This window comes from Zea mays, chromosome 9 (genome assembly GCF_902167145.1).
Source record: "Zea mays cultivar B73 chromosome 9, Zm-B73-REFERENCE-NAM-5.0, whole genome shotgun sequence".
In the NCBI taxonomy this organism is placed as follows: Eukaryota; Viridiplantae; Streptophyta; class Magnoliopsida; order Poales; family Poaceae; genus Zea; species Zea mays.
Window position 1 is genome coordinate 1,862,842 of NC_050104.1, and position 25,005 is coordinate 1,887,846.

The window sequence follows — 25,005 nt, forward strand, 5'->3', positions numbered from 1 at the left end:
CGGCTGCACCCTTAGGCGACTTTTGCACGGATAGTCTTCGCGAAAGACTTCGATTTTTCGCACTTGTTGTGCTAGTCCGGCTGCACCCTGAGGCGACTTTTGCACGGATAGTCTTCGCGAAAGACTTTGATTTTTCGCACTTGTTGTGCTAGTCCGGCTGCACCCTTAGGCGACTTTTGCACGGATAGTCTTCGTGAAAGACTTCGATTTTTCGCACTTGTTGTGCTAGTCCGGCTGCACCCTGAGGCGACTTTTGCGCGGAGTTGTCGCACGCGAGGGTAGCTAGCGCTGGGCCTCGCGGTGACTTTGTATTGGTCGAATGTCGAAGACCGTCGGCGTGGTCTTTTTTCGACGTAGATTTTTGCGGGGGATTTTTCACTTGTATATTACATGACTCCGCCTCGTTAAAAACCTCACCCCCCGGGAGGAAAAGAGTGCGGGCCAGAATAAAATTGTTTTTGCGAATTACAATGGCGAACTGGCCCTGATGAGTCAAACAAAAAATTTGCGGAGATTATCGATGTTCCAGGAGTGCTCCAAGTCTTCGCCGTTTGGCGTTGCGAGCCTGTATGCGCTGGGGGAGGCCTTCGTCTTGACAATGAAAGGGCCCTCCCACTTGGGCTCCAGCTTGCCCCTGGACTCTGTCCGAGCTGTTAGGACGAGTACGAGGTCCCCTTCGCTGAATTCCCTCGGGATGACTGCGTGGTCGCGCCATGCTTTTGTCTGGGCTTGGTATTTATTTAGAGCCTGTAGAGCGAAGACTCGGTCTCCATCGATGAGATCCTTCGAAGTGGGTTCGTCCACGTCGGGGACAGCTGACGAAACTGTTCGCGGGGACCCATGTTTTATTTCTTGTGGGGTCATGGCCTCCGATCCATATAGAAGGCGGAAAGGGGTGAACCCAGTCGCCCTGCACTAAGTCGTGTTTAGCGCCCAGACCGCCTCAGGTAACAAATCGGCCCACCTGCCCTTTTTTCGTCGAGGAGCATCTTTTTGACAGCTGTGAAAATTTTTCCATTGGCGCGTTCCACAACACCGTTGGACTGCGGGTGATATACTGAGGTGAAGGCAAGCTTGGTGCTAATGGAGAAGCAAAAATCCTTGAAGTCTTGGTTGTCAAACTGCTTGCCGTTGTCAACTGTTAGTTCGGACGGTACTCCGAAGAGGCAAACAATGTTTTGCCAAAAGAATTTCTGTGCAGTCTTTGATGTTATTGTGGAAACAGCCCTCGCCTCGATCCATTTGGTAAAGTACTCGACAGCGACGAAGGTGAACTTGATGTTCCCCTGAGCTGTGGGCAGGGGCCCGACGATGTCCAGGCCCCATCGCTGGAGAGGCCATGTGTGGGCGATCAGTTTTGTGAATTGCGAGGGGCTGCCTGATCGAGGAGAAAACTTCTGGCAGGCTTCGCAGGACCTTGTGACCCGATTTGCGGCGTAGATCATTGCGGGCCAGTAGAAACCTTGGCGGATCACCTTTGCGGCTAGGGCCCTTGGCCCTGCGTGAGAGCCGCAAGTACCACTGTGGACTTCGCGCAAGATTTGGACGCCTTCGGTCTCGGTGACACATTTAAGCATTGGCTGACTGACCCCCTTCTTGTAGAGTTGGCCCTCAATTAGTGCGAAGCCCCGGCTTCGATGTTTGAGGCGCTTGGCCTCGTTGATGTCGGTTGGGTGGTAGTACCCCTGTAGGAACAGGGTTATTGGTGCCCGCCAGTCTTCGGTCATAATAAGGTTGACTATGTGGTGGCCCTCGCTGTCATTGGTTATTTGGAGCCCTTCGGGGCTCCGGACGGCTGGCGTGCCGATAACATGGTAGAACACGTCAGAGGGCAGGGACTCGCCTCTGGCGGCAGCCTTGGCCAATGCGTCGGCTTCTTCATTCTTGGCCCGGTCCACATGCTGCAGGGTGAATCCCTTGAATTGTCTCTCGAGACTTTGGATGGCCGCGAGGTATTGCATAAGTGCGGGGTCCTTTGCTGCATAGTCTTTCTCGACTTGGCCGGCAACTACCTTGGAGTCTGTTCTGATAATGCAGGTGGTGACACCAAGGGCCCTCAGCTTGCGGAGGCCGAGGATGACTGCTTTGTATTCTGCTATGTTGTTTGTGCATCTGTCAGATCCCAGAGCGAAGCTGAGGCGTGCCACGTATCGATGCTTGACCCCGGCGGGTGAGGTGATGACTGCCGCGGCGCCTGCCCCCGCATGGCACCATGCACCGTCGCAGTGGATCGTCCAAACCTTCTCTGCGGACGAGTCCGGCTGTGTTATTGGCCCAGTCCAGTCGACGACGAAGTCTGCCAGAACTTGTGACTTGATGGCTGTCCTGGGCTCTAAATTGATGTGGTAGCCGGAGAGTTCGACCGCCCACTTGGCAATCCTGACCGATGCCTCCGAGTTTCTGAACAATTCACCTAGTCCCCTATCTGAGGTGACCCGGACCTTGAATGCTTCAAAATAATGGTGCAATTTGCGCGAAGACATAACAACTGCATAGGCAATCTTCTCCAGTTCCGTCATGTTACATTTGGATGGTGTTAGCACTTCGGAGACGTAATAAACTGGGCACTGCCTGATCACGCCCTCAACTGTCTGCTCCTGCACCAGTGCCGCGCTGACCGCATGCGGCGAAGCCGCAACATAGAGCAACAGGGGTAGCGAAGAGTCGGGGCTTGTAAGGACTGCCAACTCCGACAGGTACTATTTTAATGAGGTGAAGGCCGCTGCCTGCTCTGGTCCCCAAGCGAAGTCTTTTGCACCGCGGAGAGTTTTGAGGAAGGGGAGACTTCGCTCAGCGGATTTGGAGATGAATGTGTTGAGGGCGGCCAACCTGCCCGTCAGGCGCTGGATGTCTCTGGCGGACTGCGGAGGCGTCATGTTGATGATGGCCTGAATTTTGGTTGGGTTGGCCTCGATGCCGCGGCGTGATACCAGGTAGCCCAATATTTTCCCCTGGCGAACGCCGAAGACGCACTTTTCGGGGTTCAGGCGAAGTCGTGTGTCCTGCATGTTCGCGAATGTCTCGGCGAGGTCAGCAAGATGGTCCTCCTTGCTCCTGCTGGCGACGACGATGTCGTCCACATATGTGAATATATTTCTGCCGACTTGCCCCTCGAGCACTGTTTTGGTAAGCCGGGAGAAGGTGGACCCGGCGTTCTTGAGTCCCTCCGGCATTCTGATGAAGCAATATGTGCCGAAGGGTGTTATAAAGCTGGTGCTAGCCTTGTCTTCCTCCTTCATATATATCTGATGGTAACCGGAGAAGCAGTCGAGGAGTGACATGACTTCGCATCCGGCCGCGCTATCGACTATTTTGTCGATCCGAGGCAGCGGGAAGTTGTCCTTTGGGCAGGCCTTGTTGAGACTGGTGAAGTCGATGCACATTCGCCACTTGCCGCTCTTTTTCTGCACCGTCACAACGTTGGAGAGCCACGTGGGGTAAGCCACTGGCTCGATAGATTTGGCTTCCAAGAGGCGATGTACCTCGGCCTTGGCGGCTTCTGTCTTCTCGTCGGACATTTTGCGGAGCCGCTGTTTTTCGGTCTCACCGAAGGGTCGATTCCCAAGCTGTGCTCAATTATGGATCGGCTGACCCCGACCAGGTCGAGGGCTGACCAGGCGAAGACGTCTTTGTTCTTGGACAAGCAGCAGAGGAGTTTCTCCTCTTCATGCGAAGTGAGGTCTTCGCTGATGGTGACTGTCTGCTTGGGCGTGGCCTGGTCTAGGGGAACAGTCTTGGTCCCGTCGTTGCTCTGCAGCTGTGCCTTGTCGTGTTCTTTGTCGGTTGGGCTGACGGATGCAGGGACCTCGCGCTGGGCCGTGAGGCAGTGCACATTTCTTTGCCCGGGGACGAAGTCCCGCTCTATGTTGCGTGCAGTCTGCTGATTGCCGTAGACCGTGATGGCGCCTAACGGACCTGGTATCTTCATGCACAGGTACAGTCCGTGAATGGCTGCCTCAAACTTGTTGATAGAGCCCCGGCCCATGATGGCATTGTACGGATACACCATATCGACGATATCAAAGGTTATCTGCTCACTTCGGGCATTGGGTGCTACACCGAAGGAGAGAGGCAGTTCTATTTTGCCGACAGGAAAAGTGCCCTTGCCGCCGAAGCCATACAACGGGTTGTCTGAAGGCTTGAGCAGGCTGTGGCTTATGCCCATGCGGTCGAAGGCATGGAGGAAAATGATGTCTGCTTGACTACCATTGTCGACTAGGACTTTGTGCAGGTCCCAGCCTGCCACGCTGCAGTTGATAACCATGGCGTCGATGTGGGGGGCGCTGCGCAGGTCGACGTCTCGTGCGTCGAAGGTTAGCGGTACGTGGGACCACTTTGTCTGCACGACTGGGCCGGTGATGGCGACGTGGTTGATGCTGCGGTAGTGGTCCCGCTTCTGCCGCTCTGTGTCGAAGTCGGTGCTGGACCCCCCTGTGATCATATGAATGACTCCGCGATACGGCTGATCGGCGAAGTCTTCTTGTTTTGGGGCGTGGGGGTGGGGGATGTTTTGTTGTTGCTGGTGTGGAGGTGGGGGTGGGGGAGGTACGATTTGTACTTCCTGGTGGTGTTGGTATGCGTGGTGCGGTGGATGCAGGGCGGGGGCGTGGATGTATGGTGGAGGGGGTTGCTGATAAGTGTGCGCGACAACTCTAGGGTTGTCGGTTGGCTGCGCCCGTGCCATCCTGTCTCTGGTGGCCTTCGTCTCTGGGCAGTCTCTGGTTTGGTGGGCGCAGTCTTCGCCATGAAAAAGACAGTAGAATCGGCGCGGCGGCTGCGCACGCCCCGACCCCTACCACGAGTTCCATTTCCGCGGCCCTGGGGGGATATTCCTGGCGGCAAGGGGCGTCACCAGCGGGGTGCTGGTTGGCGATGTTGTGCACCTGCTGCTGATTGCGGCCGTCTCGACCGGAGTCTGGCTGCGGAGTCCTCGTCCACGTGCGGCTGGACTGTGGAGCATCTTTGGGTTTCCTCTGAGACTCAACCTTGCGCTGGTGGAGCTCTTCGGATTTGGCATATTTTCAAATAGCTGACATAATTCCTGGAGGTTGTTGGGTGGATCTCTGATGCAGTGGCTGTAAAGGACGCCGACGCGAAGGCCACTGATGGCGTAGTGGATGGCGATCTGGTCATCGACTGAGGGCAGCTGTGACTTGAGTGTCAGAAACTTGCGGTAATACTCCCGCAGAGTCTCCTTTTCCAGCTGCTTGCAGAGTGAGAGTTCGGCCAAGGCGTCGGTGTCTGGGCGGTACCCTTGGAAGTTGAGCATGAATTTGTCCCGGAGGCTTCTCCAGGAGTCAATGGACAGCGGGGGCAACCTGGTGAACCAGGTGAGAGCTGGGCCTTCGAGGGCGATGATGAAAGACTTGGCCATCGTGGCGTCGTCCCCTCCGGAAGATGCAACGACGACCTGATAACTCATGATGTAATGTGCTGGGTCAGTGCTGCCGTTGTACTTGGGATAGGTCCCTGCCCGGAAGTTGGCAGGCCAGGGTGTCACTTGCAGGTGTGGCGCTAGGGGACTTCGCTCGTCGAGGTAGTTGACCCCTTGGAATGGCACGGCGTGTGGGAAGGCGTGGTCGCGCTGGGGGAAGTGTAGGTCTTCCATTTGCGCGCGCTGTTGCAGGGGTGGCCCGTGCTGCAGGCCGAGGTGGCCTTCGCGTATGTCTTCCAGTTGTGCGCGCTGTTGCAGGGGTGGCCCATGCTGCAGGCCGAGGTGGCCTTCGTGCTGCATCAGCGCGATCTCCCGCTCGAGGTCCTGAGCCTTCTGCTCTTCGTCGCGTATCATTTGCCACACCTTGGCTAGTGCAGACACACGCTGGCGCTTGGCCTCCAGTATCTCTTTTTGCCTCTGGAGATTGTGGTTCTTGATGCGCAAGGCGTGCAGCTGTAGCTGTTCTTCCGCTGAGACGCCAAGGACTTCGCCGTCCTCGGTGAGGTCCGCGCCCTCCGGTGGGGCGAAGCCTGGGGGAGGTTGCGGTTGTCCTTCAGGGCCGCAGGTGCGGAGAGCATCGTCTTCGCAGGTGCGGAGAACGTCGTCTTCAGTAGCCTCTTGGTGGGTGGAGTGGGTGAGGGCGAGGGCCTTGCCCTTTTTTGCGGCCAGCAGTGCTGCCTTCGCAGCCTCGTCAGCCTTCGAGCTAGCTTTCTTGGGTGCCATCGCGGGTGGTTTTTTCGTAGCACGAACGGTGGGCGCCAAATGTTGGAACTTGCTATCTGGTGCAAGGGGATCCAACGGGGGTGAGTATTGACGTAAACAGGGTTCTCGCACGAGATGGCAAAAGCTCTGTTCATCCAGCCTCTCAAGGGCACTGTGCGGGGGTATTTATAGGTATATGAGTGCCCAGCGTCCTGTGTTAAGGACGCATGTGCCCTCAGACACCTAGGTTATCCCCGGAATATTCCCATAAAGCAGGGTTACAGACCGTAATTACAGGGATGCCTTTACAAATTAGGCCCGTAATGCGCAGCGGCCACGCAGGGCCTGTTACAATGGGCCGGATCACTCGTGGGCCTCCATGCTGGACGAGGTCGCAAGATGAGACGACCTCGTCACAGGTCTTCGTTCGGTGACTTATGGGACGAAGGGTGAGCCTGCCCGTTGTCTTGTCTCCGTTGGTCCAGCGATTACGGCAAAGGCATCGAGCGAAGGGTGGCGTCTTCGCCTTCGCCCCAACACTGAGTGCCCCAGATCTGGCACTCGGCACAGTTCTCTTTACCGAGTGTCACCCGGGGTACACTCGGCAAAGATTATTTCATTATACTTTGTCGAGTGCCACCCAGTTGACACTCGGCAAAGGCTTCTTTGCCGAGTGTCATCTTTGGACACTCGGCAAAGTATATTTTTACTTTTTTAATTTTGACAATCAAACTTTTTGTGGTATGTTCCTACATATGTAGACCTACATGTACCATTTTGGGACAATTAGAAAAGTGTTTTCTATAGCTAGTAGATTTAGTTCGTTTATTTGAATTTCTTTGGAAAATTCACATTTGAACTGCACGTCACTCGAAACTTGGAAAACCGTGCATGCAAACATAGTATCCATGCTATTTAGCACAAGTTACGACCGATTTCATGAGCAGACCGGAAACTTCGAGCACCATGCTCACTCAACATGGCCGTGAACTTGTCATCCAGTTGTTTAAAAATTGTATAAAACACAAACAAAGTCAAAAAATCATGAAACTTGTCCTCTGGAGATGATATCATATGTAGAGGCTGTGATAAAAATTTGAGAATGTTTCGAGAAAGTTGTGACGTACTATGTGTAGAAACCTAGGAGAACTACATTGAAAGTCTATGATTTCATGTGTAGTTCTTCTAGGTTTCTACACATAGTACGTCTCAACTTTTTCGAAACTTTCTCAAATTTTTATCACAACATCTATATATGATAGCATGACATATGGACAAGTTTCATGATTTTCTGACTTTGTTTGTATTTTATACAATTTTTAAACATATGGATGACAAGTTCACGGCCATGTTTAGTGAGCATGTTGCTCGAAGTTTCCGATCCGCTCCTAAAATCGGTCGTAACTTGTGCTAAGTAGCATTGATATCATTTTTGCATGCACGGTTTTTCAAGTTTTGAGTGACCTGCAGTTCAAATCTAAATTTTCCGAAGAAATTCAAATAAACGAACTAAATCTACTACCGATTGAAAACTCTGTTATAATTGTCCAAAAATGATACATGTAGGTCTACATAGTGTAGTAACATACCACAAAAAGTTTGGTTGACAAAATTAAAAAAATACAAATAAGCTTTGCAGAGTGTCCAAAGAAGACACTCGGTAAAGAGGTCTTTGCCGAGTGCCAAATATCTGGCACTCGACAAAGAAACATCTTTGCCGAGTGCTGACCCTCGGCCCTCGACAAAGGCTGACGACCGTCAGCTTTAGAACGGTCGCTGACGGCCCTTTGCCGAGCGCCACCTTTGACGAGTGTTTGCCACTCACATGTCTTTGCCGAGAGTTTTTTTGTGCCGAGTGTCCTGCACTCGGTAAACCAGTTCATTACCGAGAGCAGGACTTTGCCGAGTGCGGCTCTCGGCAAAGGCTGCTTTGCCGAGTGCTCGAGAAAAAACACTCGGTAAAGAGTCCGGCACTCGGCAAAGGCCCGGATTCCGATAGTGAATAAAGGTTTCACGATCAGATCCAAGGTAAGTGACGATTAGGGTTTTACACGTGTGTTGGAATGACCCCTTCTTATATATTTGTAGAGCGTATTAATGGGTCGTGGCCCATATTAAACCTATTATCCAAATATAAGTTGGACTCTAATCTGAATTATTTATGATTGTTACTTGGACATATCTTCAACATATTCTTTTCTTCTTTCTAAGGTGCAAATATTTAATTCACACAACACTATAGCCAATAGATTATTTATATGGTCGTGCAAAACACTGTTTTATATTATAGACTACAATATATATAGAGTAGAGCTTAAAATAGAAGATAGAGCAAGCGACAACTAAAGACATACGTACCATATCTTCTATATATAAGCGTCGATTGAGCTAGACCGGAGGTGTCTCATTACTGAAAGGCATTATCATCCTCCGGTCGAAGAATAATAGATTCCACGCCAAGGAGCCTAACTAGCACAAAATGGCTCTTGGACCTTGTTCAATTATACGTGGATCAAAGAGGATTAAATCCCTTTCTTATTTATTTTTGACTAGCAAGTAATTTAATCATCTCCAATCCTATTTAATCCACTTTTAAGAGTTTGTTTGATTAGAAGGGGTCGAAGGGGATTGAGAAGGCAGGGAAAATTGGAGGCCATCCTTTGCTATACAAAATTAAACAGTAAGATATTTCCTCCCCTTAAATCCCCCATAGAAAAACATGCAAAAAATAGATAAAAAAATCACAAGTCACACAAATTCTCGTGCAAAAAACACACACTTCATGGCTGCGGGGGCTCGGATTCGGAACCCCAGGGCTCAGGCTGAGTGGAGTAAACAATGAAGGGCTGGTGGGGTCGCGTCCCTCTAAAAAATGAAATTTTGTTTTGTAGTTCTATATCTTATGTTTAAAATAAAAGAGTTAGATTATAATAAGTTAAATTTTATTATGTTTTTAATATATATATATATATATATGTGTGTGTGTTTTTTAATTGTTATGACTAGTGACTGTTGTATATTATATATATACATGTATTCTATTTATTAATATTATAACTATAGTTATATATGTTGGCTCTCTCGAAGAAAAATCCTGGCTAGGCTTGCATGTTCCTTACCAATCCAATTTACTCATAAGACACCCATGTCTATTTACGATATTCGCTCTCCTTATTTTGTCTTCATTCGGTTTTCAAATGAGTTTTTGAGACCCTAAATAAATCTAAATTAAAATGTATCAAGTATAAAGTTTTATAACTATTTGAGATCTACATCTTTGGTTTTGGTGCTTGCTTCATTGAGGTCATTTAAAATAATTGAACTTCATGTTTGAAAATTCAATCGTAATTTTTCAAGCCTAAATGGTTTTAAATAAAAAAGTAGTCAACTAAGAAATTATATATCTTTTCAAATACTATAAATTTTATTCTGACCATCTCATCGTCCAAGACTATTTAAAAATATAAAAATTAATTTCAAATTAATTATAGAAACGCTTGGTTACGAAAAAAGGCCACTATATGTCTTCATTGGTGCTTTTCTTAAGAAAAGAGCTAATAAAAATCATATTTTTGTACTAACAATTTTTTAAAATCCGCTGGTAAAAATGCATTTACAACAGCGATTTGGATCATTGATTAATTTCTATTAGCACTTATACGTACATTATAAACCAACAATTAAAAATAGCTATCATCAACAAAAATAATAATTGTGCACTAGTGATTCCGCCCTCTCTCCCCCTCAAATAGACGAGAGGAATGTTTTCTCAATCCCCTTTCTTTATTGTGCCCTTCTCACTGGCATAGGGCTACATGCTTCCACTACATTGTGCCTCGTGTCGCGCCAATGAACCGAGCTCTGCCCATGGCAAGCTCTGCGTCGGCCATGCCCACGCTAAGGGCTTGTTCGTTTCTATCGGATTGGTGGGTCGGAACGATTCCTGACCGGATTGCTTCTTTAATTTATATAAACTTTGATTAGCTGGAACGATTCCGGGTGCAATCCGACGGAAACGAACAAGGCCTAAGTGAGCTCCATGCCGGGTGGGCCACTCACCAGCCACAAGCTCATCCCCACATTTGTGTTGGCGAGCTTGGCTCTGCGTCTGTGCTAGGACGACGCGCCGACGAGCTCCACGGTGACCCACGTCGGATCGGATGGCCACATCAGCGTTGAGTCTTGGCCATTTAGGAGATTTGAGAGAGGAGAGGAGGGAAATTTTATTGAGTCACTTACACACGGATCCATTTTGCTAGTAGATGGGAAAGAGATATAGTTTTTCTCAGTTTGCAACATCAGGCTTCCCCATTCCCCTTTAATTTTATTTTCTCAATATCTTATATTGATGCTCCATCTTGAGTTGTTCTAACACATGCCATGCATGCCAAATTAAATACACCACTCACAAACAAAAGGCAAGGGCACATAAGCATCTATACATGCTATTTTTCAATTGAGACAGGATGCTACATTGTGTTTGTTGTTGATACCTTTAGATAAATGTTAGGGTGAGATGCTCACATAAATTCATAAATATACCATTACTCCTATTTTAAAAAGATGATTTTTGGGTGTTGCAAACCTACACCCTTAAGATGAATCTCGTTCTTGTCGGGGACCATAATTAGGGGTACCCTCAAGACGCCTAATTCTCAGCTGGTAACCCCCATCAGCATAAAGCTGCAAAGGCCTGATGGGTGCGATTAAGTCAGGAATCAGTCCATACGAGTGACTCGATCACGCTTCGCCCGAGCCTAGCCTCGGACAAGGGCAGCCGACCTCGAGGGACTTCCGTCTCGCCCGAGGCCCCCCTTTAACGGCGGACACATCTCCGGCTCGCCCGAGGCCTTGGCTTCGCTAAGAAGCAACCCTGACTAAATCGCCGCACCGACTGACCAAGTTGCAGGAGCATTTAACGCAAAGGCGGCCTGACACCTTTATCCTGACGCGCGCCCCCCGGCAGAGCCGAAGTGACCGCCGTCACTCCGCCGCTCCACTGGCCGGTCTGACAGAAGGACAGCGCCGCCTGCGCCACTCCAACTGCAGTGCCACTCGACAGAGTGAGTCTGACAGGCAGTCAGACCTTGCCAAAGGCGCCATAGGAAGCTCCGCTCCGCCCGACCCAGGGCTCGGACTCGGGCTAAGACTCGGAAGACGGCGAACTCCGCTCCGCCCGACCCAGGGCTCGGACTCGGGCTAAGACCCGGAAGACGGCGAACTCCGCTCCGCCCGACCCAGGGCTCGGACTCGGGCTAAGACCCGGAAGACGGCGAACTCCGCTCCGCCCGACCCAGGGCTCGGACTCGGGCTAAGACCCGGAAGACGGCGAACTCCGCTCCGCCCGACCCAGGGCTCGGACTCGGGCTAAGACCCGGAAGACGGCGAACTCCGCTCCGCCCGACCCAGGGCTCGGACTCGGGCACAGCCCCAGAAGACGACGAACTCCGCTTCGCCCGACCACAGGGCTCGGACTCCGCCCTGGCCTCTGCCGAACGACCTCCGCCTCGCCCGACCCAGGGGCTCGGGCTCGGCCTCGGCAACGGAAGACAGATTCGACCCCAGCTTCGGAGGAGCCCCCACGTCGCCCGGCCTCGGGCGCGGGCCCGCCACGTCAACAGGGAGCGCCATCATCACCCTACCCCGAGCCGACTCGGGCCGCAGAGAACAAGACCGGTGTCCCATCTGGCCAGCTCCGCCAGATAGGCAATGATGGCGCCCCGCGTGTCCTGTGACGACGGCGGCTCTCAGCTCCCTTACGGAAGCAGGGGGACGTCAGCAAAGACTCGACCGCTCCGACAGCTGTCCCTCCGCCAAGCTCCGTTGCTCCTCCGACAGCCACGACATCACGCCAGCAGGGTGCCAAGATCTCTCCGGCTGCCACATTGGCATGTACTTAGGGCGCGAGCTCTCCCTCCGCTAGACACGTAGCACTCTGCTACACCCCCATTGTACACCTGGATCCTCTCCTTACGCCTATAAAAGGAAGGACCAGGGCCTTCTTAGAGAAGGTTGGCCGCGCGGGACCGAGGATGGGACAGGCGCTCTCTTGGGGCCGCTCGCTTCCCTCACCCGCGTGGACGCTTGTAACCCCCCTACTGCAAGCGCACCCGACCTGGGCGCGGGACGAACATGAAGGCCGCAGGATTTCCACCTCTCTCACGCCCGTCTCCGGCCACCTCGCCTTTCCCCCCTTCGCGCTCGCCCACGCGCTCGACCCATCTGGGCTGGGGCACGCGGCACACTCACTCGTCGGCTTAGGGACCCCCCGGTCTCGAAACGCCGACAGTTGGCGCGCCAGGTAGGGGCCTGCTGCGTGCTGACGAACAGCTTCCCGTCAAGCTCCAGATGGGCAGTCTCCAGCAACCTCTCTGGCCCGGGATGGTGCTCCGTTTCGGGAGTCTTGAGTTCATGTCCTTCGACGGCAGCTACGACATGATACTCCTTCCACCGCCGCGCGACAACGACAATGGCGGCCGACAACCCGCCCGCCGGCGGCGGAATCGACGACATCTTCCCCGCGGGGTGGAAGAACAACATTCGAGCTTACCCCGTCCTCTCCCCCGCCAACGGAGGAGGAGGCGGGGCAACCAAGGCCAAGCGGGAGGCCGCGCTTCGTCGGCCGTCGAGCGAATCGGTGCCCCCGACGCCCCAACGGAAGGCACGCCGGGCGTCGACCTCGCGTTCGAGACGAAGGCAAGCGCCGTCCCCCCGCGACGCGCTGATCCCGAGCAAGAAGACGACGCCAGCGCGCTCGCGGAGAGCTCGCAGGACGTCGCCCTCGTACCTGAGACGACGGTGCAACCAGTCCCCGATGTGACTACGTCGCTCCTCGTCGACCAAAAGGTACTGACTAACTCCCATCTTACGTCATTTCGACTCGGCCTCAACCCGCCTAGCAACCTCGCTTTGGCGGGCGCTCTCATTGAGGCGAGTGCAACCCCACTGGGGTTTCGTATGCGGTCGCCTTGGGACCGATTGACGAACGTCTCGACCTACGGGCCCTCTGGGTCCGAGGAAGATGACGATCCCAGCATCTGTTGGGATTTCTCTGGATTTGGCAACCCCAGTGCCATGCGGGACTTCATGACCGCATGTGACTACTGCCTCTCCGACTGTTCCGACGGAAGCCGCAACCTTGGCGACGAGGACTGCGGCCCAAGCCGCGAATGTTTCCACGTCGAGCTAGGGGATCCCTCCGAAGGCAACCATCTTGGCATGCCGGAGGACGGTGATTTTCCTAGGCCGGTGCCTCGAGCCGACATCCCGCGGGAGCTAGCTGTGGTCCCCGTTCCGGCGGGGGGTCACGACCCACAGCTCGAGCAAGTCCGCGGGGCGCAGGCCAGGCTCGACGAGGGAACAGGGGCGCTTGAGACGATCCGCCGGGACGTCGGGCAGGTATGGGCGGGCCAATCCCCGGCCGGAGAAATACGTCACATGCCCCAAGGTCTCCAGCACCGCGTCGCCAACGATGTCAGGGTCAGGCCGCCGCCCGCATCCAGCGGGGTCGGTCAGAACCTGGCAGCCGCAGCGATGCTCCTCCGCACGATGCCGGAGCCATCAACCACCGAGGGTCGGCGAATCCAGGGAGAGCTCAAGAATCTCCTGGAAGGCGCTGCGGCCCGACGGGCCGAGAGCACTGCCTCCCGAAGGCAGGGATACCCCTCGGAACCTCACGCCGCGACTTCCCGATTCATGCGGGAAGCCTCGGTCTACACCGGGCGCACGCGCAGCACCGCGCCTGCGGCCCCGGGCCACCTCGGCAACGAGCACCACCGTCGCGACCGTCGGGCCCACCTCGACGAAAGGGTGCGCCGAGGCTACCACCCCAGGCGTGGGGGGCGCTACGACAGCGGGGAGGATCGGAGTCCCTCGCCCGAACCGCCCGGTCCGCAGGCCTTCAGTCGGGCCATCCGACGGGCGCCATTCCCGACCCGGTTCCGACCCCCGACTACTATCACGAAGTACTCGGGGGAAACGAGACCGGAACTGTGGCTCGCGGACTACCGCCTGGCCTGCCAACTGGGTGGAACGGACGACGACAACCTCATCATCCGTAACCTCCCCCTGTTCCTCTCCGACACCGCTCGCGCCTGGTTGGAGCACCTGCCTCCGGGGCAGATCTCCAACTGGGACGACTTGGTCCAAGCCTTCGCCGGCAATTTCCAGGGCACGTACGTGCGCCCCGGGAATTCCTGGGACTTTCGGAGCTGCCGGCAACAGCCGGGAGAGTCGCTCCGGGACTACATCCGGCGATTCTCGAAGCAGCGCACCGAGCTGCCCAACATCACCGACTCGGATGTCATCGGCGCGTTCCTTGCCGGCACCACCTGCCGTGACCTGGTGAGCAAGTTGGGTCGCAAGACCCCCACCAGGGCGAGCGAGCTGATGGACATCGCCACCAAGTTCGCCTCTGGCCAGGAGGCGGTCGAGGCTATCTTCCGAAAGGACAAGCAACCCCAGGGCCGCCCATCGGAAGAGGCTCCCGAGGCGTCTACTCCGTGCGGCGCCAAGAAGAAAGGCAAGAAGAAGTCGCAATCGAAACGCGACGCTGCCGACGCGGACCTTGTCGCCGCCGCCGAGTACAAGAACCCTCGGAAGCCCCCCGGAGGTGCTAACCTCTTTGACAAGATGCTCAAAGAGCCGTGCCCCTATCATCAGGGGCCCGTCAAGCACACCCTCGAGGAGTGCGTCATGCTTCGGCGCCACTTCCCCAGGGCCGGGCCACCCGCAGAGGGTGGCAGGGCCCACGACGACGACAAGAAGGAAGATCACCAAGCAGGAGAGTACCCCGAGGTCCGCGACTGCTTCATGATCTACGGTGGGCATGCGGCGAATGCCTCGTCTCGGCATCGCAAGCAAGAGCGCCGGGAGGTCTGCTCGGTGAAGGTGGCGGCGCCAGTCTACCTAGACTGGTCCGACAAGCCCATCACCTTCAGCCAGGCTGACCACCCCGACCACGTGCCGAGCCCGGGGAAATACCCGCTCGTCGTCGACCCCATCGTCGGCAACGTCAGGCTCACCAAGGTCCTGATGGATGGGGGCAGCTGCCTCAACATCATCTACGCCGAGACCCTCAGGCTCCTGCGCGTCGATCTGTCCTCCGTCCGAGCAGGCGCTGCGCCCTTCCACGGGATCATCCCTGGGAAGCGCGTCCAGCCCCTCGGACGACTCGACCTTCCCGTCTGCTTCGGAACGCCCTCCAACTTCCGAAGGGAGACCTTGACGTTCGAGGTGGTCGGGTTTCGAGGGACCTACCACGCGGTACTGGGGAGACCATGCTACGCGAAGTTCATGGTCGTCCCCAACTACACCTACCTGAAGCTCAAGATGCCGGGCCCCAACGGGGTCATCACCGTCGGCCCCACGTACAAACACGCGTTCGAATGCGACGTGGAGTGCGTGGAGTACGCCGAGGCCCTCGCCGAGTCCGAGGCCCTCATCGCCGACCTGGAGAACCTCTCCAAAGAGGTGCCAGACGTGAAGCGTCATGCCGGCAACTTCGAGCCAGCGGAGACGGTTAAGGCCGTCCCTCTCGACCCCAGTGGCGACACCTCCAAGCAGATCCGGATTGGTTTCGGGCTCGACCCCAAATAGGAAGCAGTGCTCGTCGACTTTCTCTGTGCAAACGCCGACGTCTTTGCGTGGAGTCCCTCGGACATGCCCGGCATACCGAGGGATGTCGCCGAGCACTCGCTGGATATTCGGGCCGAAGCCCGACCCGTCAGGCAGCCTCTGCGCTGATTCGACGAGGAGAAGCGCAGAGTGATAGGCGAGGAGACCCACAAGCTAATGGCAGCAGGGTTCATCAAAGAGGTATTCCATCCCGAATGGCTTGCCAACCCTGTGCTTGTGAGGAAGAAAGGGGGGAAATGGCGGATGTGTGTAGACTACACTGGTCTCAACAAAGCATGTCCGAAGGTTCCCTACCCTCTGCCTCGCATCGATCAAATCGTGGATTCCACTGCTGGGTGCGAAACCCTGTCCTTCCTCGATGCCTACTCAGGGTATCACCAAATCCGGATGAAAGAGTCCGACCAGCTCGCGACTTCTTTCATCACGCCCTTCGGCATGTACTGCTATGTCACCATGCCGTTCGGTTTGAGGAATGCGGGCGCGACGTACCAGCGGTGCATGAACCATGTGTTCGGCGAACACATCGGTCGCACAGTCGAGGCCTACGTCGATGACATCGTAGTCAAGACAAGGAAGGCTTCCGACCTCCTCTCCGACCTTGAAGTGACATTCCGATGTCTCAAGGCGAAAGGAGTCAAGCTCAATCCCGAGAAGTGTGTCTTCGGGGTGCCCCGGGGCATGCTCCTGGGGTTCATTGTCTCCGAGCGAGGCATCGAAGCCAACCCAGAGAAGATCGCAGCCATCACCAGCATGGGGCCTATCAAGGACTTAAAAGGCGTACAGAGGGTCATGGGATGTCTTGCGGCCCTGAGCCGCTTCATCTCACGCCTCGGCGAAAGAGGTCTGCCTCTGTACCGCCTCTTAAGGAAGGCCGAGAGTTTCGCTTGGACCCCTGAGGCCGAGGAAGCTCTCGGGAACCTGAAGGCGCTCCTTACAAAGGCGCCTATCTTGGTGCCCCCAGCTGATGGAGAAGCCCTCTTGGTCTACGTCGCTGCGACCACTCAGGTGGTTAGCGCCGCGATTGTGGTCGAGAGGCAAAAAGAAGGGCATGCATTGCCCGTTCAGAGGCCAGTCTACTTCGTCAGTGAGGTATTGTCCGAGACCAAGATCCGCTACCCACAAGTTCAGAAGCTGCTGTATGCTGTGATCCTGACGAGGCGGAAGTTACGACATTACTTCGAGTCTCATCCGGTAACTGTGGTGTCATCCTTCCCCCTGGGGGAGATCATCCAGTGCCGAGAGGCCTCGGGCAGGATCGCAAAGTGGGTGGTGGAAATCATGGGTGAAACAATCTCGTTCGCCCCTCGGAAGGCCATCAAGTCCCAGGTGTTGGCGGACTTCGTAGCCGAATGGGTCGACACCCAGCTACCGACGGCTCCGATCCAACCAGAGCTCTGGACCATGTTTTTCGACGGGTCGCTGATGAAGACGGGAGCCGGCGCGAGCCTGCTCTTCATCTCGCCCCTCGGGAAGCACCTACGCTACGTGCTACGCCTCCATTTCCTGGCGTCCAACAATGTGGCCGAGTACGAGGCTCTGGTCAACAGGTTGCGGATTGCCATCGAGCTAGGGGTCAGACGCCTCGACGCCCGCAGTGACTCGCAGCTCGTCATCGACCAAGTCATGAAGAACTCCCACTGCCACGACCCGAAGATGGAGGCCTACTGCGATGAAGTTCGGCGCCTGGAAGACAAGTTCTTCGGGCTCGAGCTTAACCACATCGCTCGGCGCTACAACGAGACTGCGGACGAGCTGGCTAAAATAGCCTCGGGGCGAACGACGGTCCCCCCGGACGTCTTCTCCCGGGATTTGCATCAACCCTCCGTCAAGATCGACGACACGCCCGAGCCCGAGGCACCCTCGGCTCAGCCCGAGGCGCCCTCGGCTCAGCCCGAGGCGCCCTCGGTTCGGCCCGAGGTACCCTCGGCCCCCGGGGCCAAGGCACTGCACATCGAGGAGGAGCGGAGCGGGGCCACGCCTGATCGAAATTGGCAGACCCCGTACCTGCAATATCTCCGCCAAGGAGAGCTACCCCTCGACCAAGCCGAGGCTCGGCGGGTAGCGCGACGCGCCAAGTCATTCGTCTTGCTGGGCGATGAGGAGGAGCTCTACCACCACAGCCCCTCGGGCATCCTATAGCGATGCATCTCCATCGCCGAAGGTCAGGAACTCCTGCGAGAAATACACTCGAGGGCTTGCGGCCATCACGCAGCGCCTCGAGCCCTTGTCGGGAATGCCTTCCGGCAAGGCTTCTACTGGCCAACGGCGGTGGCTGACGCCACTAGAATTGTCCGCACCTGCGAAGGGTGCCAATTCTATGCGAAGCAGACCCACCTGCCCGCTCAGGCTCTGCAGACGATACCCATCACCTGGCCCTTTGCTGTATGGGGTCTGGACCTCGTCGGTCCCTTGCAGAAGGCGCCCGGGGGCTACACGCACCTGCTGGTCGCCATCGACAAATTCTCCAAGTGGATCGAGGTCCGACCCCTAAACAGCATCAGGTCCGAGCAGGCGGTGGCGTTCTTCACCAACATCATCCATCGCTTCGGGGTCCCAAACTCCATCATCACCGACAACGGTACCCAGTTCACCGGCAAAAAATTCTTGGATTTTTGCGAGGATCACCACATCCGGGTGGACTGGGCCGCCATGGCCCATCCCATGTCGAATGGGCAAGTGGAGCGTGCCAACGGCATGATTCTGCAAGGGCTCAAGCCCCGGATCTACAACGGCCTCAACAAGTTCGGCAAGCGATGGATGAAGGAACTCCCCTCGGTGGTCTGGAGCCTGAGGACGACGCCAAGCCGAGCCACGGGTTTCACGCCGTTCTTCCTGGTCTACGGGGCCGAGGCCATCTTGCCAACTGACCTGGAATATGGCTCCCCGAGTACGAGGGCCTACAACGATCAAAGCAACCAAGCTAGCCGAGAAGAATCGCTGGACCAGCTGGGAGAGGCTCGGGACAAGGCCTTACTACACTCGGCGCGGTACCAGCAGTCCCTGCGACGCTACCACGCCCGAGGGGTCCGGCCCCGAGACCTCCAGGTGGGCGACCTGGTGCTTCGGCTGCGGCAAGACGCCCGAGGGAGGCACAAACTCACGCCCCCCCTGGGAGGGGCCATTCGTCATCGCCAAAGTTCTGAAGCCCGGAACATACAAGCTGGCCAACAATCAAGGCGAGATCTACGGCAACGCTTGGAACATCAAACAGCTACGTCGCTTCTACCCTTAAGATGTTTTCAAGTTGTTCATACACCTCGCGCCCACGCAAAAGTTTAGTCATCAAGGAAGGGTCGGCCTCGCCTCGGCAAAGCCCGACCCTCCCTCGGGGGCTAAAAGGGGGGAGACCCCCTCTGCGTCGAATTTTTTCCTCGAAAAAAGATCTCTTTTTAGCAGAATTTCTTTCGTGCTTTTTGACTACTTCGAAAAGCGGATCCTGGAAACGACGGAGTACACGTAAGCAGCCAAGGCTGACCGAGCCGAGGGACTCCTACGCCTCCGGGATACGGATACCTCACTCATCACCTTCTGCGATAAGTAACTCGCGTTCAGATAAAGTGACTCCGTGGACCGGACAAGTCTTTACGTTCGGAAGCTCTTCTGCCGAAGCGGTCCTTCAAGCTTTCTCGACTGAGTCAGAGACAGGGCCTCATGGACGGGTGAAAGTACGCGTAAGCGGCAAGGCCGACCGAGCCGAGGGACTCCTACGCCTCCGGGATACGGATACCTCACTCATCACCTTCCGCGAAAAGCAACTCTCGCCCGCACAAACATCCCTGTTACCGACGAAAAAGTCCAGATGCTCGGAATAAGAGGAAAAAAGGCGCAGCTTTACAGCGCAGCGAGGGTGTGTTTTCTGGCCTCAGCGGCCGCAGAAGGCACACGCTACAAGGCGATCTGATCCTGCAGGCTCGGGTCTTCACGCTGGAAGGGGGCTATCACCCTCGGCATCGACGACACCTTCAGCGAGATCCGACCCAGCCTCGGATGGCGACGCGGTCCAGGGACTTCTCCGGGAATCCGGCCCGAGCAGGCGGCTCGGCCGGTTACCCCTGGGGCCTCGGCCAACCATCTTCCAAGGGCGCCAGCCCGACCCGAGGCCTCGGCTGATCGACTCCGGCGTCGGCCCCGCTGACGGGCAACCCGGCTAGGCTCCGGCCAACCAGGTTCCCATTTTCGAGCCAACTCCGCCTCTGTTCGTACTGATATCGCTACCCCTGGCCTCGGCTCATCGAAGAGCGGCCAAGGGGTCCCTTTAACTAAGCTAGAGGAGCCTCAGACAACAAGGCCGATCGAGCCGAGGGACTCCTACGCCTCCGGGATACGGATACCTCACTCGTCACCTTGACACGGGGCGACTCATGCTTGGTGAAGCGGTTCAGGTAATCAACAGGCGATACTTAGTGCTCGAAAATAAAGAAAAAACACGGCTCCGTGCCGAAATTACATACATGTTCAGGCCTCGACAGCCACAATGAACAAAGACACTGGCATCCAAGGTGCCATCACAAAAGGAACTCTGGTTCCGTCCCCGTGGGTACGAGCGGCCTCGAGCCTGCGGGGTGACGAACATCGGGAGGCTCGCCAGCGACCTCTGCAGCAGCAGCCATGGTCCCGGGTAGATGCGGCCACCGGAGGGCTCTTGTTCGCGGTCCCGCTCAAGGGACGCGAACCGGCCATCAAAGCCAAAGAGCGGGCCGCTCCCAAGTGCTCCGGCAGATCCTCGCTGCCGTCCTCGCCGCGAATGCGAGGGAAAGGACGGAATGTTGCATCCTAGCTGGACAGCAACAGTTCGCCTTCCCCGGCATGACTGGAGGACGTCTCCGTCGCAGCGCGGGAGGACGATTGCCACCACCAGAAGCTGGAAGAGGAGGTGGTTCGCCGACCCGCGCAGGAGGTAGAGCCCCGGCTCGCCTCGCTCCCCGCCCCAGCGAGGATGACGAACACCCCCGATGCTGAGGGCGGGATCATAGCCTGGTTTGCCTCTCCCCATCCAGGAGCTGGAGGTCACCGTCTTGGGTGACCACCGGCGGAGGGGAGCGACCAGGCTGTGTGATGAAAATCCTTGAAGCCGAACGATGGCTGAAAGGTACCAACTCCCACGGAGTTGCGTTCCTCCAACGAGGAGGCGGAAAGACGGCGGGTACCACCCATCCGGGGGCTTGGAAGATGGAAAGACACAACGCATGAGGGAGGAAGAAGACATGGTTGCCTTCCGAAAGGGGTCACCCTCCTTTTAAAGGCAACTCTCCCTGCGTGCGCCCTCAAACGCCACTGGCTGAGTCTTCTTCAACACGCTCCAAGGCCCTCCCCTGCGGCGCGGGGGCTGGGTCCCGCATGTCATGCAAACCGGCTCAGAGCAGAAGAAGCCAAACCGCCGCACGTGGTGCACACAACCGCCCAGCGGTTACAAGCGACCCCCCACTTTTGCCCAGACCAACGGGCGGAAGGGGCGGGCAGCCATGCAGGCGGCATGCAACCGCGCCAGGTGGACGCGCTTCTCCGACTTCTGACACGCCAGCTTGGAGGCCCAGGCCCACGCGTCACGCAACCAGCGCACCGGATGCTGCATGCGGGCAACTGCACCGCCACTTGCGCCACCGTCGCACCTCTTCGGTTGCGGAACCTGTGCCGCGACTCGAGGCGACCCAGCGCACGACCCAGCAGCGCCAGCCTGGTGCGACGGTCAATGCGGCCGAAAGTGGGCCGGCAGTAGTGACGGTGGCAGGCGGGCGGGAGCAGCAGTCACGTCGTCAGCCAGGCTCACGTCCCATCTAAGGGTAGCAAGAGAGCCTCCTCCCACGGCGTGAAGATGGTGCGCCCGTGATCCGTTCCTCGAATGGCTCGCGCACGCGCAATGGCCGCCCCGCCAACCACTCGCCCCGTCGCATTAACTCCGCGGCGGAACAGGCGGCGTTTCTGGCAGGAGAAGCGGGCGACGCTTCGCCTTCGCCGTGATAACCGCGCCAAAAAAGGTACGCCACGTCGTTCGATTTCGTATCCTTTTCCTTTTTCCTCTTTCTCTATCTCTTGCAACAGGGACCGGGAAAGGGGGATACCCCGAAAAGGATCCTTCCCTGTGAAGGAACCGGGCTCTGAGCCCCCCCTACTGATCAGAGGTTCGAAGACTGGCCCTCCGAGGGGTTCAACAGTCGCCTCAGATCGCGTGGGCCCTACACCCACTACTGGTCAGAGGTTCGAAGGCCGGCCCCCCGAAGGGCTCCACGGCCGCCTCAGGCTACTCGGGCTCCGCGCACATTACTGATCAGGGGTTCGAAGGCTGGCCCCCGAAGGGTTCACAGTCGCCTCAGACGCCGAGCGAGGGATGACCAGGGGTACGTTCGATACATAACCGAGGCTCGGGCTGCGCTCCCGAGGTACCCTAGGACATTTCCGAGACCAGCGGGAGCGATCTTGTAACGGAATCCCATCGGAGGGAGGCATCGAGCCCTCGGACCCCGTCGCCAGGGGACCGGGTCCGGCAGATCACCCGCAGGTACTTTTGGGCGTGCCTCTGGGCCCCTAGCCGACCCCCAACGAACGGGGCACGGACGTCCACTCGGATTACCCGCTTGCAGCTCACCGGAGACACCATGTTCGGTGCCCATCGAGGGTAACATGGCGCTCTCCCCCCTCCTCCTTGCGGAAAGGCGACGTAGGGGCGTATGTAAAAAGCCGAGTCTGTCCCTGATCGCCCTCTCGCCCTGTGCGGAGGCTCGGGGGCTGCTCTCGCAAACCCGGCTCCGGCCAAACCGTTGACAGCGTCAACATACCAGCCCGAGAGCTTGGGCCCCGACCGTGCACCCGGGCTACGACCAGTTCGCATGAGGGAACAACCAGACCAGCCGAAGCATTACGCAAGGCATTAAGACCTCGAAGGAGTGAAACCACTCCTCCGAGGCCTCGGGGGCTACACCCGGCGGGTGCGCTCGCGCGCACCCACCGGAACAAAATGCAACCGAGAAAGGCTGGTCCCCTTGCAAAAAAGTGCGACGAAAGCCTCCAAGCGAGTGCTAACACTCCCTTCGAGGCTCGGGGGCTACTGTCGGGGACCATAATTAGGGGTACCCTCAAGACGCCTAATTCTCAGCTGGTAACCCCCATCAGCATAAAGCTGCAAAGGCCTGATGGGTGCGATTAAGTCAGGAATCAGTCCATACGAGTGACTCAATCACGCTTCGCCCGAGCCTAGCCTCGGACAAAGGCAGCCGACCTCGAGGGACTTCCGTCTCGCCCGAGGCCCCCCTTTAACGGCGGACACATCTCCGGCTCGCCCGAGGCCTTGGCTTCGCTAAGAAGCAACCCTGACTAAATCGCCGCACCGACTGACCAAGTTGCAGGAGCATTTAACGCAAAGGCAGCCTGACACCTTTATCCTGACGCGCGCCCCCCGGCAGAGCCGAAGTGACCGCCGTCACTCCGCCGCTCCACTGGCCGGTCTGACAGAAGGACAGCGCCGCCTGCGCCACTCCAACTGCAGCGCCACTCGACAGAGTGAGTCTGAGAGGCAGTCAGACCTTGCCAAAGGCGCCATAGGAAGCTCCGCTCCGCCCGACCCAGGGCTCGGACTCGGGCTAAGACCCGGAAGACGGCGAACTCCGCTCCGCCCGACCCAGGGCTCGGACTCGGGCACAGCCCCAGAAGACGACGAACTCCGCTTCGCCCGACCACAGGGCTCGGACTCCGCCCTGGCCTCTGCCGAACGACCTCCGCCTCGCCCGACCCAGGGGCTCGGGCTCGGCCTCGGCAACGGAAGACAGATTCGACCCCAGCTTCGGAGGAGCCCCCACGTCGCCCGGCCTCGGGCGCGGGCCCGCCACGTCAACATGGAGCGCCATCATCACCCTACCCCGAGCCGACTCGGGCCGCAGAGAACAAGACCGGTGTCCCATCTGGCCAGCTCCGCCAGATAGGCAATGATGGCGCCCCGCGTGTCCTGTGACGACGGCGGCTCTCAGCTCCCTTACGGAAGCAGGGGGGCGTCAGCAAAGACTCGACCGCTCCGACAGCTGTCCCTCCGCCAAGCTCCGTTGCTCCTCCGACAGCCACGACATCACGCCAGCAGGGTGCCAAGATCTCTCCGGCTGCCACATTGGCATGTACTTAGGGCGCTAGCTCTCCCTCCGCTAGACACGTAGCACTCTGCTACACCCCCATTGTACACCTGGATCCTCTCCTTACGCCTATAAAAGGAAGGACCAGGGCCTTCTTAGAGAAGGTTGGCCGTGCGGGACCGAGGACGGGACAGGCGCTCTCTTGAGGCCGCTCGCTTCCCTCACCCGCGTGGACGCTTGTAACCCCCCTACTGCAAGCGCACCCGACCTGGGCGCGGGACGAACACGAAGGCCGCGGGATTTCCACCTCTCTCACGCCCGTCTCCGGCCACCTCGCCTTTCCCCCCTTCGCGCTCGCCCACGCGCTCGACCCATCTGGGCTGGGGCACGCGGCACACTCACTCGTCGGCTTAGGGACCCCCCCCCCCCGGTCTCGAAACGCCGACAGTTCTCAAGATTTGGATGACAATGGTTCAAAGAGTCATGAATATTCTGACTTCAGATCTTTCCCTGTTTGCCAAATAGCCTCTTCTTCTGAGTTAGGATTCCAGTACACTTTACACATCCTAATGGCTCAACTTCTAGTTACTCTTTTAGCCAAAAAATCCTTACAAGATTTCCTCATACGTAAGATCTTCCCTCACATTAACTTTTATAGAGGTATCGATTCCTCTAGTACAAGCAAACACTTCTTCAGTTTGGATACACAAGAATACATCGTGTATTCTGATGAGCTCCCTAGATGATCAAACTGATAATCTACTTTTTACTTGTCTTTCAAGAACCTTAAAAATCCAATAAACCATGGTTCTAACTTATCTTTTACTTCGAACCTCTTAATTCCTTTCATCGATCACACTTTAAGAACACATAGTCTCCCACTAAAAACCAAATCTCTTCTTTGTGTATTAGGATAACTATTTCTATCGAGATTGTGCCTATTTTAAGTTGTCTCTGACCATCCGTACTTGCTCCTCGACATCTCCAAGCACACCTGGTCCAGACATCTAACTCTCAATAATCTAGTTCTAAAACAATGGGGTTTTCCACTTATGTCCATACAATGCCTCAAAAGGTGCCATCTTGAGACTTCTAGTGACTGTTGTTGTATGAAAACTCACCATAAGGAAAACTGTAGTTCTAGTTGGTAGCATATTGTGTTGCACAAGCTCTCCACAT